Here is a 14,048-nt window from a genome sequence, read left to right on the forward strand (position 1 = left end):
TGAGAACCATTCCTAGGACCTGGAAGGTTGTCCATAAACAATTGTTGAAGAAATGAATGAATTAAAAAAAAAATCTCTTGTCTTATGACCCTGTGTGAACTATGAGATGTGTAAAAACTGGGAAAAAATTTACTGCCAACCATGAAAATGTAATCTTGAAGCTGAAAGCACAGGTGGGAAGTAGCAATGTAAGAAACTATATTTAATTGCCAGAATACGAGTGCTGTAAAAGTTCAGAAATGAAAAACTAATTTAGTCAGAGTCTATAAAAATTTAAGAAGTGTGGATAGAGTCAACACCAATATATGTTGTGAAAAATAGAAAGTGTTTCTAGTTTGAAGGGCATATCTTCTTGACAAATAAAGAAAGGAGAAATAAAGGAAAAAAGTGTTTTTCAAAAGAGTAAATAGAGAAAAACACCAGTAACCTAGGAATAAGAGAAGGAAAGAAAGCAGAAATTGTTTGACTAATTTAAGTCATTTCATGAATAATAGATTCATAGCTTTTATTTTTTTGAGCAATCATCTGATTTATAAAAAGATGCAACAATACTTAAAATGATATAAAATACTGATTTCAAAACATCAAAAAATGAGTATATTTAACCATACTCAGCTCATAACAAAGCAAATGGGTAAGAAGAATAATTCATACTATAGCATATTGCTAATATGAACTGGCAACAGAAAAAGTTGGTATAGGAATGCAGGAAAACTCTTTTAAGAATTAGAACCGAGGGGCTCCATAATCATCTGGCATCCACTCAATGTTGTACCTATGCTTAGAAATGTACATGATGGGAACTCTGGGGATCTTCTGGATCCTTTGTTAAGGTCCAGGTCAACTATGGCCACGATGTAACATTTGTGCTGAGTTACTCTGTACTAAGGAGTCATCTGCATAGGTTCCTTTGTGTGCGTGGCAATTCTTCAAATCTTGGATCCATGGCCAACATGCACATAAGAAAATGCTCTGCATCACTTGCCATCAGGGAAATACAAATCAAAACCACAATGAGATACCACCTCACGCCAGTGAGAATGGGGAAAATTAACAAAGCAGGAAACCACAAATGTTGGAGAGGATGCGGAGAAAAGGGAACCCTCTTACACTGTTGGTGGGAAGGTGAAATGGTGCAGCCACTCTGGAAAACTCTGTGGAGGTTCCTCAAAGAGTTAAAAATAGACCTGCCCTATGACCCAGCAATTGCACTGCTGGGGATTTACCCCAAAGATGCAGATGCGATGAAACACCGGGACACCAGCACCCCGATGTTTACAGCAGCAATGTCCACAACAGCCGAAATGTGGAAGGAGCCTCGGTGTCCATCGAAAGACGAATGGATAAAGAAGATGTGGTCTATGTATACAATGGGATATTCCTCAGCCATTAGAAATGACAAATACCCACCATTTGCTTCGACGTGGATGGAACTGGAGGGTATTATGCTGAGTGAAATGAGTCAATCGGAGAAGGACAAACATTATATGTTCTCATTCATTTGGGGAATATAAATAATAGTGAAAGGGAATATAAGGGAAGGGAGAAGAAATGGGTAGGAAATATCAGAAAGGGAGACAGAACGTAAAGACTGCTAACTCTGGGAAACGAACTAGGGGTGGTGGAAGGGGAGGAGGGCGGGGGGTGGGGGTGACTGGGTGATGGGCACTGAGGGGGGGCTTGACGGGATGAGCACTGGGTGTTATTCTGTATGTTGGCAAATTGAACACCAATAAAAAATAAATTTATTATTAAAAAAAATCTTGGATCCTTGGCAATCCTTAGAGGCTCGATACTTTTGCCCCCATTTCTCAATTTCAGCCATTACACAGTCAGTTATACAAGGGATACACCAAGTTTGGCTTTAATGGAAAAGTTGATAAAGTTGGTATGAACCAGGATGTGGTAAGGTGGGCCCAGCTGTGTGTAATATTGGAAGAATAAGCAGGAAGGATGTTGGGGGACTTCTCTTTCCTTGAGTGCACCGGGATCTTTCTTTTCTTTCTTTTTAGGTTTTCATCTATCCTTTTCTTTAAGCTTCTGATCTCGGAGACTAAGCATTCACTTCATGGTCACATACTTTCTTGCTTTCTTTTGCTTCCCCATGTTCACGCCGCACTCCTGTTTCTTCTGGAATCAGATTCATAGCTTTTAATTCATGGTTTAAGAATGTAAATCATTTTATTATGTGGGTTTTAAGAGCATCTCATGAACGTACTCCAGGGCTTCTAGTCTCACGGCTGAGACCTTCTACTAAGTAGGGCAAATAATTTTTCCAATTAACTCATTTATTACAAGCTAAATTCTCATTAATTTTTAGAATTGAATTGAGAGGGCCAAATGTGGCTTTTTACTATTGATTCAAAGCATAAGGTAACTGCTTAGCTTGGTAAGTAGTTCAGGTTTTGTCAGTCACAGGGGCACCTGGGTGGCTCAGTCAGTTAAGTGTCCGACTCTTGATTTCAGCTCAAGTCGTGATCTCAGGGTCCTGGGATCGAGCCCTGCCCGGTGTGGAGCTTGCTTCAGATTCTCTCTCTCCTTCTCCCTCTGCCCCTCCTCCCACTCTTTCTCTCTAAAATAAATAAATAAATAAAATAGATTTTTTTTTTCAGTCACAGATGGAGTATCCCTTTAGAGAAGACTGAACATTGAAGAGCTTCAGTATTGAGGCTTGCCCAATCTCAGGGTCTGGGTCATTCCTGAAGGTGGCAGCACTTCCCCTCTATAAGCCTTGACTTCATTTTCCCCACCTGAAAAATGAAAACTCTATCCCAAGACTTACTTCGCCTTTGGCATAGAGGACATGCATTGTGTGGCTGAATGTCAGAAAGCCTGGGCTCTGATTCTGACCACACACCTGGAACAATGAAACTCAACTTTCTGCAGCCTCAGTCTCCTCCTGTGCTAACTTAGAACTGTATTCTGAGGCTACTTTCTCTCAAAATTTACGTATTAGCTAAGGCTCTCTGGTTGTAAGCACCAAAGGAGTTTATTGAAAGATAGAATTGGAATCTAAAAGGAAGTCACATGACCTTTGTTTCCAAGGTTATAGGATTCAATTAAGAAAAAATGAGAAAAGGGATTTCTACCTTTTCCATATGGCTTCAGAAAGGAGAAGAATAGGAACGGTGGAGGTTCAGAGGAGCAGGGCGTAACAGCCCATTCCCTCCCTCGGGCACATGTCACACTGCTTGGGGTTCAACCTCCTATGATCAAGCATTTGATTGTTTGATCCTCATTCCTCTGCAAGGGATGGCCCCTGAGCCTGCCTAGGCATAGCCAGTGCTCCCTTCCTAGAGGTAAAATTTCAGGAATAACCACTGACAAAATATAAAACTAATGAGATATGGTTTCTGAGGGTCAAGGCAAACTATAAGGAGCAGGTCCAAGGTCTTGTCTCGAAGAGAGACTCTAACATGTATCTTTCTTTTTTTCTTTCCTCCCTTCTTTCCTTCCTTCCTTCCTCCTTTCTTTCTTTCTTTCTTTCTTTCTTTCTTTCTTTCTTTCTTTCTTTCTTTCTTTCTTTCTTTCTTCTTTCTTTCTCTCTTTCTCTCTTTCTTCCCTTTTTTGGGGGACACACCACAGGACAGGAGGAATGTCCTCAAAACTGAAATATACACAGAGAGGAGCCCAGAGGCACATGCAGAAAATACTGACACACACATACACAGACTCAGAACACACATACACACAGAGACCAGCCCGGTAGCACCAGATATACAGACATACAGGGATACACATAGAACCAACGCACCTCACCACCCAGCAGGTGCACAGTCGTGCACATGTGGAAACGCCGGACACACGTGGATGTATACATAGAATAGGAACACACCCACAGAGACATGCCAGGCACACAGTCTCAGGGGCACACACAGACACACAAAGTTCACAGACACACAAATATAGAGAGTATAATGGTAAGTGAAAAAAGTCAGTCAGAGGAAGACAAATATAATATGATTGATTCCACTCTTTATGTGAAATGTAAGAAATAAGACAAATGAAGAAACAAAGAGATAAACCACAACAATGAAACCCAGACTCTACATACAGAGCACATACTGGTGGTTGCCGGGGGGCGGGGGGTGGGAGGGGGCAGATGGGGGCATGGGTGAGATAGATAAAGGGGATTAAAAGTACATTATCTAACATATATTTTCTTCCTCAGGATATGCAGACTCCTGCTAGAGACAGTAACCAGATTTTGCTTTGAGGAATGTTCTTTCTCTATTGGATACAGCTTTGGGGATGTTTTAGCAATCTATCACTGCAAAAAAGCCACCCAAACTTAGTGGCTGGCTGAAGACAAAACCGTGATGGTGCCCATGATCCTGAGGGTCGGGACTCGGGGCAGGACTCAGTGAGGACAGCTTGTCTCTCCTCCACATGGTGGCAGCTGTAGAGGCTCCCCTAGGGCTGGGGCATCCACGATAGCATCTTGGCAGCCAGGCAGGTGGTGCTGGCTCTCGGCTGGGAGCCCCAAACCACATCTATGCTTAGTTTCTTCCCCTCTCCAGCCTGCATCCCTTAACCAATCCCCATTTCAGACTCTGCTTCAAGGAAACTTGGCCTGTGTCCCTGGGCTTCCATGTCCTCACGTGCACATGACAAGGGTGCAGCTAAATTGCCTGTCAAGGCCCTTCAGGCTGGGTTTGGGCACACTGGTCACTCCTGCTCCCCTCTCTCTTTCTCCCTGAGTGAAGGGGGGGTTTTCTCCAGATCCTGAAACCCAGAATGTCAATAGGCAGTAGGAGATTTGTAGTCTTCCAAGGTCACACAGCTCTAAATTTACTCTGTCTCTGAGGCTGTCAACCTGCTCCTTCATTTCTCTGAACCTGAATTTCCTCATCAGAAAAATGGCAATATTCATAGCTATCTCAGAGGATTGTTATAAGAATTAACTGCAAAAAAGAAAAGAAAAACAACTAGAGGTCCTGGTACACAGAAGTTGATTCATAAATGTTATTTCCTCTTTTGCTCAAAGACTCCGTTACTTTATTATATGACTTTATTACATTCCCCCAGGAACAAAAAGATTTAAAAAAAAATTCTAGTATCATGTATTTTCCGCTGATGTACGTGGTGGCTGGAGGGGCAATCTTGCTTAAATGATGTCCTCGGGGAGCACAGTGACTTGGTGGGAAGTGTCAATCACTGAGATTTGATCCTGACGCCTAACCCAGGGCGGTGGTAGGGTCTTGGGATCCATGATTCCCTTTGTGGTTAAAAGAATAAAGATTACATTAATTTTAGTTGTTTTATTTCCAAGGTCACAGGATTCAATTTTTTTAAAAAATGAGAAAGGGGATTTCTACGTTTTTCGTATTTATTAAAAGACACACATGCCTACCAACCCCATTCCGGCCGCCGTTTAAGCTGAGCATGATGAAAGTCAAAAGCTATTCAGACTCCAAGTTAGCACTTCATGGAATGATTTACCTATTTGCTTCTGAGTCAATAAAAGCTCAGCACTAAACCTCAGAAATGAAAAACCACAAATTTGTTCACTTATTTTACTACCAGTCTCTCAGCTTTTATGTCTCCTAACTTCTAAGCCCTTTCTAAGTTCTCACATTTTTAATGTTTTGCCAATAAAAAGTGAGCATGACTTCTTTCTTCCTACAGGTAGCAATCCATGGTTACATTTAAGTAAGGGTGCAGACCCCATGACTCTGTGGCCAAATTCATGGCATCCGGGTACCATCCATCGTAAAGGGTGGCCGCTGAGAGCCATTTCCCATAATATGTCTCCTGGAGCTTCTGCTCTCTTGCTTGCATGGCTTGCCTAAAAATTGGAGTTTCTTTCCTTCACTAGAGAGCCACAAACCCTAATTATTCAATTAATTTTACAGCGAGACCAGCATGGGATTCTCAAGGGTGTTGTAGGATCATTTGTTAAGCACCACGTTTCCCATACCAGATAAAAACTTGGACCAACTTTCAAAGCATTTACTTCTATTTACACTCATTGGCAGATTTGCTCAGCAAGTGAGATGCCATGTAGCAACCTAGAGGTCAGGTAGATGTAAGAAATCACTTAATAAACCACAGAGAATTTATAGACCGCCACAGGTTTTGTGTATGATTCACATTCTTGTGTCCATACTTTAAGCAACCTTCGTGCTTAACTCTCGCTCTACTTGAAGACAATGCATGAAAAAAGACATGAAAAGAGAAACTATATATTTAGACTCATTAATAATCAAAGAAATACTACTTGAAATAACTGCAGTATTTCTGTTCATTAACCTGGCAAATTTAAATCATAAGGGGGGAGTATGCGGAGTCAGGCATCACCATACACTTGTGATATGGGTACAAGTGAGGAATAGCCATTGTGGAGGGCTTAGTTGGCATTCTGTGTCAAAACACTTAAAAAGAAAACCTTAGACCCAGTTGCACATCAATAATTAACTTTAAAGACATGACCAGAGATATACTCAATGATCTTTTGGCAAACATGCTACTAAAAGTATCATCATTAATAACAAAAACTAGAAATAAGTGGCCAACAGCAAAAAATTAGTCTGATAACCTGCAACGCATCCATTTTAATGGAATACTACGCACCGGTCAACAGTGATTTTCAGAAGAGATGAGAAAAATAATTGTTACAAGAAAAAGAATTACAGAAGGCCAAAGTGTGGTGGTCATTTTATTACAAATAAATAGAAACATATGTATATATAGATATTTCTACGTGGGTATGCATATATAGGTGTATATTTATTCACGTACGTGTGTGAGCTTAACACATCTTTTTCCTAGACCACTCACCTCATCCTCCTGCTTCCATTTCGTGTCACTCCAGTTAATTCTCTACAAAACAATGAGTTATATATATTTTTAATTTATTTATTATTTATTTTAGAGATAAAAAGAGAGAGAGAGAGCACAAGCAGGGGGAGGAGCAGAGGGAGAGGGACAAGCAGAGTCCACATTGAGTGCAGAACCTGAAGCAAGGTTTGATCCCATGACCTAGCCAAAATCAGGAATCAGAACTTAACCAACTGAGCCACCCAGGTGCTCTGAGAGTGACCTTCTTAAACACTTTTTTAAAAAAGATTTTTATTTGAGAGAGAGAGAGAGAGTGAGTGAGAGTGAAAGAGCACAAGCTGGAGGAGCAGAAGCAGAGGCAGAGGCACGGAAGAAGCAGACTCCTTGCTGAGTAGGGAGCCTGATGTGGGGCTTCATCCCAGACTTCTGGGATCAGAACCTGACCCCAAAGGCAGGTGCTTAACTGATTGAGCCACCCAGGTGCCCTGAGAATGACCTTCGTAACTAGATCATGGTACTGCCTTGCTCTGAATCTCTAATGCCGTTTTTCTACATTTAGAGTAAAGCAAAACTCTTTATCAATCCCGTTGGAGCCATGTGTGGTGTGTCACTTTCCCATCTTTCTGTCTTCATCTCTTTAACTCACTGATTGTCTCTGTGTTTATAGGAACAATAAGGAATGCTCTGTGCAAAACTTCTCTGATAATTTGAGTGAAGTGCCAAGCTGGAGGTACACTGTTCTTCAGGTGCATTAAGTCAGAGATGGGCGAGAACATTAGGCAACTAAATGACAACTTACTCAGCTCCTCTCCTCTGTCCCCAAGGAGTCAATGCTGACCTGCCGTGGAGGCTAGAATGGGTGAGGAGGAAAAGGAACAAACGGAGGTCAATAGCTTTGTGATCTCTCTTTTCTTTCTTTCTTTTTTTTGATCTCTCTTTTCAATTTGCTCCTCTGGAGCTGGCAGAAAATCTCAGGGGGGGTTGTTAAAATCAACTTTTAAAGATTTTATGGGTCGGCTCTGAAAATGTAGCCTGGAGGGGGCTCATTAATATCTTCATTCTGCTATGGATAGAATCTTATTTAGCTAATGTTACTTCTATTTCCGCAAATTCCCTGACATTTTCAGGTCAACTATCAACATGAACAAGGTACCATTTTGTTTTTGTTTTCTAAAGCTCCATTTATTTCATACTTGGGCCTCTTAGCTTCTTTCATTGAGTATTTGCTAAGTAAGGAAGGAGGAAAGAAAGAAAATTAAAAGATATGAATTTTTACTTGAATTTCCCATAGTCTTACCCAGCAGAGATACATAGGAATATATAATTTCAGTCATGAATTTGTACCTGTGTGTACAAATACACACACACACACATTCATAATGACCACATACCATACACATGTGTACAGATAGATAGGATCATGTGTATGTATCACAATGGGGTTGTAAGGACATATAAGGACTCCTCATTTACAGGATTGTATAGGCCCCATAGAGAAAATCCAGCAAAGTCACAAGCCTGATTTTCACTTTTCTTCAACTTTCCTACATTTTCCCAGAAGGGTCTTTCCCTGGCCTTCACTGTAATGAATGGGAATAAAGGAATAAAGGCCTAGCTAAACATTAACCAAGGCTAAACTTTACTTTGAAAAGCTAGAAATTTACCTCTTGATCCAGCCAAATTGAATATGCTCCACAATTTCCAATTTATGACATTTTGTCCTCACTTCACCTTCTGCTAAGACTGCCTTCCCCGTCTACTTTTTTGCATGTTGAAATCCTTTCTTTCTTTTGAAGTCCATCTCAAGTGACTCCTCTAGACGGTTTTGCCTTTTCTAGGTGAACCCCATGCTTTTTCTTTGTATTTCTTTCAGAAGACTTATTGTAAACTGCCCAGTGCCAGTGATTTCTCCGTTTGCTTGACATTCCCCCTCCGCAGCATGGTAAAAGCCCTTCACTCTGCTCCTAGGAGCATGGCCAGCCTAAATGGAGGGAAACAAACTTCCATATTCCTTTTTTAACATGTTGTGTTGGGATCTGGTGTAAGAGGGACCAAGAAAAAAATTACTAAGGGGGTGAATAGAAGAAGCTAGAAGGAGCCTTCGGACCTACCTTCCTGGGGAGGGACTAGTCCCCGCTGAAGTGAGACCAGCAAGCAATTCACCTGTGTGTGTGTGTGTGTGTGTGTGTGTGTGTGTCTGTGTATGCATGTGCACATGCTGGTGCTGGCTTCCCAGCCTCTGAGTTAACTGCAAAATGAAGAAATCCATTATTGAAAATGCCAAATTACTAACACTTATGAGGAGTCAGCCCTAGTACTCAGTACTTAACCTGTATCATCCTATATAATCCTTTTTAAAAATCACATGGATAATCAATTAATCCCATTTTAAAGATGAGGCAACTGAGGCTCAGAAAGGTTAAGTAACTTTGTCATAGTCACTTCGCTAAAAAGCAGCAAGTTGGGAGGTGAGCCCAACTTTATGAGCCACTAAGCCCATGGTCTTAACCATTTCATTGCACCGCCTCCCAGCGGAGATGGCAGTGGTCTGGCAATATTTCCCGAAAAGACACAGAGTGGTAAGTAACCTGATGCAAGCGAGGCAGTGATGGGCCTTGAGCGGAACATCCGTTCTCTGCATGGTAATGGGTGTGTTCTTGTGGGTACGTGTGTGCATATTAGGGGGAACACAGGTGTCAGAGTCCCTGCAGCAGCTCTGCTTTGACTCTTCGCCAAGGTACACACGCATTTCTTGAGGACATGGCCCAGGAGATACGTGAAGAGTATGACTAGTGAGAGCAAAGTTGGGGATTCACCTGGATCCAGTCCAGGGACAGTGGCTGTCAGGCAGTTGGCAACTTCAACAGGAAGAGGAGCTCTGGCTAAGAGGACAGGGGAAATCGGAGTGTCGCTGTACAGGGGAGCTGGGGCTCATGCCTGAGCCAGGAGCCACTGACCCTGTGGGAACTGAGGCAGGGAGCATGCCACAGCCCACAGGAAGCTACTGGAGAGAAGGGATTGCGGGGTCGGGGAGAACTCTGGTCCTTGCTGCTGAGTTGGTGAGCTGAGCTTAAACAGCTAGTCCTGGGTATGCTCACCACTTAAACTATGCTTCTCAATTCTTCATACTTGGGTTTCTTGCACTACCAGGGTCTACATGAATATCTCTATTAAGAGAGGAGAGGGGCACCTGGGTGGCTCAGTGGGTTAAGCCTCCGACTCTTGACTTCAGCTCAGGTCATGATCTCAGGGTGGTGAGATCGAGCCCTCAGGCAGGCTCCACGCTGAGGGTAGAGTCGGCTTGAGAGTCTGCCTCTCCCTCTCCCTCTGTCCCTCCCTCCCACTCAAGCCCTCTCTCTGTGTCTCTCTTTAAAATAAGTAAGTTTTAAAAAATAAAAATAAATAAATACAAGCGGGAGGGTGGGGGGGGGAGAGGAACCTCTAATATCCATACAGTTTTCTTTGGAATGTAAGATAATAAAGATTCCAGCATGGCCTCCTGGCCCATGCACACCATTTTGTGCTGATAGTCATGGTTGGGAAGAGCAAAACCCTCCAACTTTGAGCTCAGCCTAAAAATTTAATCAGGGGCTTGAGAGACTATCAAAGCAAAGCTAAAGTGGAGAACCCAGAGACTGCTCCTTTGGTCCAAGAAAACATATTAATAATTCTTCCACTATGAAATGGAAGAGATGAGAGATGATAAAACGCAGGAGGCTAAGTTGCTATCAAATAAACTAATAGGAATTTTAAATGTTTCCCCTGGTCAGCTGATATGACAAAGCTTTATGGCCCTGAAACATGGGGGAAAAGGAAGATAGAAGAAAGATCTTAGTAGAGAAGTAAAAGTGGGGCCCCCAACAGTGAGCAGGGACAGCTGGGGCCTCAGGAGGAAGGGTCTCTTTCTAAATGCGAAAGCTGATGAACTTAATATAATCGCCTGGTATTATATTTAGTTGTTTGTTATACTGCAATTCTGTAGCATGTATGAGTTTCAGAAGCTATAGAGTTAAATGTGAAAACAAATCCTTCCATTTTTTCTGAAATAAAAATTTTTTTCTCTTGAGCCTCCAGATCTCACTGAAGGTCAGAAACACAGTCTAATTCAATTTGGTCATAAAGAGAGAAAAAACAGTTTTACCACACCTCTCCATCTCTTTCTCTCTCTTGATTTGCATCAAAGTTCAAGGGAAATATGGAACCTCAGAATCATCAGGACAGTAGACCTACATCTGTAGGAACTGCATTTGGTTGCAAGTAGGAGAAAAATCCATTAATTAGTGCATAATAATAACCATCAAGATGTCGTTTGCCTTTTATGATGAACACTGGAGTCAGGGAGTCCAGGCTTGATAGGAGGCTCCGTGTTGCCACCCAGGACTCAAGCACTTTATCTTTTTCCTAGCATTGTGAATTTTGTCCTCATGCATATCTCTGCTTTGCCTTCAGCATCTTGCATCCATTCCAGGAAGAAATAAGAGGAAGAGCAAAGGTCTTCGCTAAGGCACACATCTTTGCTGACTCAGAAGCTTTGGAGAAATATTTCCCATATTCTGCTTTCATCTTGGCAGCCTGAATTGTGTCCTACAGTCATTCCTAGTTTGGACACAGTTTGAAAATGTGATTTTTTTTCTTTAACATCGAACAAAATGGTTGGGTGGTACAAAAAGAGCCAATAGCTATTAGCGGGCAACCAGCCAACTCTCTCAGAGGCATCACCTGTCCACACCAGCATCCCTGGAGACAGTTTCTCCTCAAATCCCTAGGAATCGTCCCTATGTCCTCTGGTATTTACCTTCCTTCTTCCCTGAAACACAGTGGATTTTGTGCCAGGGGCTGGGTGGGTGGAAGGATGCTATTGCTGATTTGAGCATCTAACACAAGAGGAGAGACCCAAATGCCCTGTTTCAAAAGCTGCTCATTTGGGTAAGTAAAACCTCGGTAGCGTTCAGACTACTCTCTTCTGTTCTTACCCTTGGGACCCGGGCAATGCGGTAACATTTGCAATTTACTAAAGACCAGAATAGATCTAAATCCCATGGAAAATAATTGTTCCCTCACTTGCTACTCTCAGATACATTTTAGTGTTTAATTAACCCCAGAACTTCAAACATCACTCTGTAAATTCTCTGCCTCTGAGCAGTGGAATCTTGATGATGTCCTTTTGTTCTGGAAGGTGAGTTTCTGCGGTCAAAAAGACACAAACGCAGCACCTGTTTTGTCCAGCTATTGAAAAGCAGGTCTCCAGATAATTTAAAGGTAAAATGAAGTAAGTTGCTCCTGCCCTCTGTCAAGACCAAAATCTGATTTGAAAAGGAATGAATCCTGATTCCTTCCTAATGATCAGAAATGAGCACATTACCTCAAGTTTTCCTTAAGCTACTGTATCTGCCATGTTAAAGGGATGCTTTGGGGTCAATAAGTTCACACTGCATTTTATGAGTTTCTCTTGGGTTAGTGATCACTTACCCAATTCAGACACACGGTGCTCAGGGCTCCCTTTTAGTGCGTATTCTTTCAGGGGAGGCAAAGAATGATCTAAACTCAGGTGTTTTTTTTGTGTATTTTTTTATTGGAGTTCGATTTGCCAACATATAGCATAACACCCAGTGCTCATCCCGTCAAGTGCCCCCTCAGTGCCCGTCACCCAGTCACCCTATGCCCCCGCCCACCTCGTTCTCCACTACTCCTTGTTCATTTTCCAGAGTTAGGAGCCTCTCATGTTCTCTCACCCTCACTGATATTTCCCACTCATGTTATCTCCTTTCCCTTTTAATCTCTTTCACTATATTTTATATTCCCCAAATGAATGAGACCATGTAATGTTGGTCCTTCTCTGATTGACTTCCTTCCCTCAGCATAATACCCCCCAGTTCCATCCACATTGAAGCAGATGATGGATATTCATTGTTTCTAGTGGCTGAGGAATATTCCACTTTATACATAGACCACATCTTCTTCATCCATTCATCTTTCGATGGACACCAAGTCTCCTTCCACAGTTTGGCTATTGTGGACATTGCTGCTATAAACATTGGGGTGCAGGTGTCTCCGGTTTTCACTGCATCTGGATGAAAGATCTAAATGTGAGACAAGAATCCATCAAAATCCTAGAGAACACAGGCAACACCCTTTTTGAACTTGGCCACAGTAACTTCTTGCAAGATACATCTCTGAAGGCAAGGGAAACAAAAGCAAAAATGAACTATTGGGACTTCATCAAGATAAAAAGCTTCTGCACAGCAAAAGAAAAGTCAACAAAACTAAAAGACAACCTACAGAATGGGAGAAGATATTTGCAAGTGATGAATCAGATAAAGGACTAGTATCCAAGATCTATAAAGAACTTATTAAACTCAACGCCCAAGAAACAAACAATCCAATCATGAAATGGGCAGAAGACATGAACAGAAATTTCTCCAAAGAAGACCTACACATGGCCAACAAGCACATGAGAAAATGCTCCGCATCACTTGCCATCAGGGAAATACAAATCCAAACCACAATGAGATACCACCTCACACCAGTGGGAATGGGGAAAATTAACAAAACAGGAAACCACAAATGTTGGAGAGGATGTGGAGAAAGGGGACCCCTCTTGCCCTGTTGGTGGGAATGTGAACTGGGACAGCCGCTCTGGAAAGCTGTGTGAAGGTTCCTCAAAGAGTTAAAAATAGAACTGCCCTACGACCCAGCAATTACACTACTGGTGATTTACCCCAAAGATACAGATGCAGTGAAAGCAGAGACACATAAGCTCAGGTTCACAGGCCTTGCTCCGTGAGAACAACTGTTGCACTGGCAGAAAGTGTGGCCATGCTTCTCCTGCCGTGGCCGAATCTGAGGCGCAGTAAGGAGGAAAGGCTGAGGAGCAACAGTAGAAGACACACAGGGGAGACTCGGATCTCAGCTGGCATCTTCCCACTTGGGTTCTCATTTGCAAAGCTGGGGATAACCACCCCCCAACCCTGTCCAATCTCAGATGCGCGGACCAAGCCCAGCACTTGGTCAGCTCTGTTCTTTCACTGGGGGTCTTGATCTAGGAGCTAGAGCAAGGAATCATGCTCTTATGAACAAATCCTTGACATATATTCTATTTTCAGGCTGGAATCTCATCTTTTTTCCATCTGAGTTTCTGGAGTCCTGTCCCCAAGGTGTAAATGGGTTTTGGATTTTTTTCCTGACAACCCACCTCTAACCTTTCTGTGCTGTTGGCCCTGATTACAGGCTGATTATACTTCATATTGTTTCCAGATGTCTCCCGGAGA

General features: G+C 42.4%; 1 pseudogene; it reads right to left on the reverse strand.

Annotated features, from left to right (window-relative positions):
* Window positions 1-726: 726 nt before the first annotated feature.
* On the reverse strand, window positions 727-2,106 carry LOC100687204 (annotated as a pseudogene).
* Window positions 2,107-14,048: the final 11,942 nt, after the last annotated feature.

The sequence above is a fragment of the Canis lupus genome, chromosome 14 (assembly GCF_011100685.1).
Source record: "Canis lupus familiaris isolate Mischka breed German Shepherd chromosome 14, alternate assembly UU_Cfam_GSD_1.0, whole genome shotgun sequence".
Taxonomy (NCBI): Eukaryota; Metazoa; Chordata; class Mammalia; order Carnivora; family Canidae; genus Canis; species Canis lupus.